The sequence below is a fragment of the Equus asinus genome, chromosome 5, assembly GCF_041296235.1.
Source record: "Equus asinus isolate D_3611 breed Donkey chromosome 5, EquAss-T2T_v2, whole genome shotgun sequence".
Lineage (NCBI taxonomy): Eukaryota > Metazoa > Chordata > Mammalia > Perissodactyla > Equidae > Equus > Equus asinus.
In genome coordinates this window covers 58122880-58127362 of record NC_091794.1, presented here as the reverse complement: position 1 = coordinate 58127362, position 4483 = coordinate 58122880, and positions in this window count along the sequence as shown.

Here is a 4483-nt window from a genome sequence, read left to right as displayed (position 1 = left end):
GCGCGGCGCTCGACGGACCCGGCGCGGAGCAGGCGGCGAGGACGTTCGAGGAAATCAGCCTGGCGGGCCCCTTCGCCCCGCCCCGCTCGCCCGCCCCGCCCCCGCCACCCCCGCCCCCGCCCCCCCCTCCTGCCTGGGCGCCCCCGCCCCCTCCGCCCGGGCCCCCTTCGCTCTGCCCCCGCCCCTCCGCGCGGTGCCCGGACGCGGCGGCGCCTCCGCGACGCGGGATCCAGGGTGTCTGGCCCGGACGCGCAGGCAGGGCGACAAGTGGGCAGCGCAGCCTGCCCGGCGCCGCTCCGCGCCTCCCCCGCCCCCTCGGGGACCCCGGCTTCTCCCCGCTGCGGTCGGTCGCGGCGATTTCGCAACCCTTCGGGTTTGCGAGTTCAGTTCTCCAAGGCTGAGAGCAGTGATTTCCCAGAAGATGAAAGAGGGGGTGTGTGGAGAAGGGGGCGGGACGCGGCCGGAGTGGATGGGGGTCGCTGCGGCGCCATGACCCTGGATGTGGGAGAGGTCGCGGGAGAGCTGGGGCTGGAGAGGAGGCTGAAGTGGTCAGCAGGGCAGAGTCCGATGAGGACCGACATGCCCACTGCACTTGGAAGCCAGTAGGTCACGGGGACCCTGGGGCGCGGGGACTTGAAGGCCCTCAGGGCGAGGCCGGACGGGGCTTCAGGGCAGTGCCTGCTGCGAGTGTTGACACCTCTGTCCAGACACACGGCAGTGAAGGGCGGAGATGAGCCTTGTTTTCGAGCCACAGACAGGCGCGAAGGCCCAGGAGAAGGATGCGTTAGAGGGTGGGCCTGGCACAGCGAGGCGCCCCCGGCATCCTCTTCTCCGTCTCTCTGTTTTGTTCCGGGCACCACCCTCCCCAAGGCGCTGACCTCAGCCTGCCGTGGGGCTAAAGAGGAGCCGTCTCTGAAAACACCCTCCCCGGCACTTCTTCTGATGCTGTCCATCTCTCGTTTGTCTTTCTTTTCTTCGGCGGATATTTTTGGGACATCTGTGCTGCTAGGCCCTTGGGAAAATGAGGGGGAACAGTCAGGTCAGCATCTCTGTCCTCTTCCAGGCAGGTGGGGCCCAGACGATCAAAGAGGCCAGGGGATGTGCCCTGTGTTGGACGCAGTTACAGGCTGTGGAGAAAAATTAAGCCCCAAAGGGGATGGGGAATTCGGAGGTGGTTCTAAATTAAAGAGTGTGTCAGGGCGGGCCTCACTAGGAAAGTGCCGATTGAATAAGGACCTGAAGAAAGTCAGGGAGCCAGGCAGACATGTATGGAAAGAGCACTGTGGGTAGAGGCTCCCAGCAAGTGGAGAAGACCAAGCAAGTGCAGCTGGGGGGAGAGCGTGGGGTGAGAAGTCAGAAGGAGACGGATGGGCAGGGCAGGCAAGACTCCATAGACGCCTGCCATTCTGGATGTGCCACCTGGAAGTGCAGCCTGAGGACAAGCCTCTCAGAGACGGCTGAGGACAAGCCTCTCAGAGACGGCTGAGCACAGAGAGGGGAGGGGTGTGAGCTCCCGTGCCCTTGTTGAACGCCTGCGCCACTGACCCTGGAGCTCCTGTCCACTGTTTAAGTCCACTCACGCTGGCATTTCTGTTTCTTGCCTTCAGAGGCAGCCTAACACAGATAATTCTCTCTCCGGAACCCAATCATCTCCCCCTTCAAGGGGTTTTAGTTGCAGGCTTCTTGAGAATTTATCGCCTCCAGGTCTTACAAAGATTAAATTTTCCTTGTTTTATTTCAGCATTTTGTCCCCAGTGGGTGTTAGGCTGCTTTCACTGCAGGTAACTGGGAAACTGATTAACGTTCTGAACTATTCAATGGTCTGGAGTGGGAGGTCTCAGGAATGGCTTGGTGACCCGATGGTTTTTGGAAGGGTTCAGGCCCTCTCCATCCTTCTGCAGAGCTGTCCTCAGCTGGTTGGCTTTTTGTTTCTAGACTTGTAGCTTCATGATTATAGGATAGCTGCCACAGCTCCAGACATCACATCTTCCACATGCTGCAACCAAAAGCAGGTAGCAGGGACTAGGTTGCCAGGGTGGCAAGAGAGCTGTATGTCATGCACCTGTTTGTTTGGTTTTTATTGGGGAAGAAAAATCTTTTCCAGAACCTCTTCATCCTCCCTTCTCCCCACCACACCTTCTCTTATATCTCATTGGCCAGAACTGGATCACACTGGCAAACCCTAGCTGCAAGGGAGGCTGGAAAAAGCAAGCATCTGCCTTTTTTCAGTATCTATAGCGGTGATCTGGTCTATAAATTAGGATTAAGTTTGGCTGCATGGAACAAAAACCCAATGACACTGGCTTAAACAAGAGAGGAACTTAATTCTCGAGGAAAAGAAGCTGGGGGGGGGGGTGTTAGGTAATCTGCGGTTGGTATCGGCAGGTCCATGAAGTTGTCAGGAGTTTCCAGATCTTTGCTCCCACATCCCAAGGGTGTGCCCCCGTCCTCAGCGTCCAAGATGAGCTCTAGCCCTCAGCAGAGCTCCCTGTCTGGACTTCCTAGAAGTTCCACAGGGCACTTCTGCTTCTGCCTCATTGGCAAGAACAGTCACCGTCTTAGTTGCAAAGGAGGCTGGGAAATGTAGTCCTTACTCAGGGAGGCCATGTGACAGAATGAAAGTCAGGATTTTGTTACTGAGGAAGAAGATCCTGTCTTACGTTGGGTGTCTCAGAGGCAGGCCTTGAGACAAGGATTGTGTGCAAGTGGTTTATGAAGTGAGCGCTCCCAGGAGAAACCAGTAAGGACCTAGAAGGAGGGCAGCGAGCAAGGGTTTAAAAGTTCCCTAAAGGGTCACTTTACCCGATCTGCAGGGGAGCTCCGGAGGTAAATTACACCTCTGTTGTCCCCACCCAGGCGGGGACTTGTGCTGCCATATTCTATGCCTGTCGGTCATTGACCGGGGCTGCGCTGGTCACACAGCCCAGGCACTTGGGACTCTCTGTATGGGGGCACAGAGGGGTGGCAGAGGCACAGCCCTCCTGAAAAGAGTCACAGGGCCCCCGGGGGGAAGCAAAAGCGCCCCCGTGGTAGGGGCAGGGTCCCAAGGGGCCCCCAGGGGTCCTTGCAGGGAGAGCAGGTGCCAGGAGGTAACATCTCTGTCTCTGAGGCCAGGAGGGGGGGTGGGAATGGTGAAGGCGCCATGGGTGCTTCCGAGATGCTGAGGACCACAGAACTCATAGACAGGCGACAGACACACGGGAGACCAGAGGACTCTGCCAGGGCCGTTGTTTGTAGTGTGATAATAACTGCGATTGGGGCAGATTGATGTTCATCAGGAAGCAACATTTAAAGCATTTTGAATTGCAGCATTAATTTGATAAACAGATTTTCTGGAACACAGGAGAGTATTTCCTTTGCTGAGAACTGTCTTCCTGTCCTTTGTCCATTTGTCTGTGGGACTGTTGGATTTCTAATTCACTTGTAGAAGCTATTTATTTATTTACTTAGGTTTCCAGCGGTCTCGGCCCCCGGCCTCCGTGCAGAGTAGATGTGTCCCACCAAGAGTGTCCCGTATGTGAGTTTCCTCGTTCCTCAGTCACCGCCCAGGGTATCCTGAACATTTTCCTAAAAAGAACTGGGTTTGTGTTTAAGAAACATAATGGTATATAAAACTATAATGACGTGAAAAGATGTTCAGTACAGAGAGGAAGAGAGTAAACTGATAGAGCCTTTTTGTTGGGCTGTTCGCAGCATCTGTCAAAATCAGCAATGCGCGCACCTTTGACCCAGTAACTTCACCTCTAGAATTTACAGTGATGATAAATTCACACATGTACACAACGAAGTGTGTGTGGGAACGTTCATCTCCACATGCAGACTGTGAACGCCTCAAATGCCCTATTTGCTGCTGTCTCCCTACAACAGTGCCTGGCACACCATGGCACCAATACATATTTTATCGAAAGAATAAAGAGTAAAAGGCATGAAAAAAATCTAAGTTCCATGGACAAATAATTATGGTACCTCCATCTGGTGGAATATCGTGCAACCATTAGGAGTGAGATCCAGGTGTGCAGAAAATGAACCATCTCTAAGGTATAATGATGTTAAGGGACAGCAAGGAGTAGAATAGGGCAAATCGTGTGCTACTGTTTGTTTAAAAAGAAACAGATGACGTACACACATGCGCACATCCATAAATGTGGAAATACGCAGACTGTCTCTGAAAAGGTTCACGAGAAATTGGCAGCGCTAGACGGGAGAGGGGTGGGAGACGAGCTTTCGCCATTGCACCCTGCACAGTGGTTGTCGTCTTCTTTTGTGGTGCGTGTGGCCTGTTCTACATCAGCAGTAAGCGGAGTGCTGTGCATGAACACCCTTAGATCAGGCTCTTCTGTGGCAGGAGGCCACTGTGCCTACAGGGACTTTACAATCCTGTCTCTCAGCGTAGCCAGAGCAAGCTCAGCCTCGGCTTATTCGCCGTGGGGTTCAGGCTGGTCTTCCTCACTCGGAGCCTCACCTTTCCCCAGTCTTCTTTTGC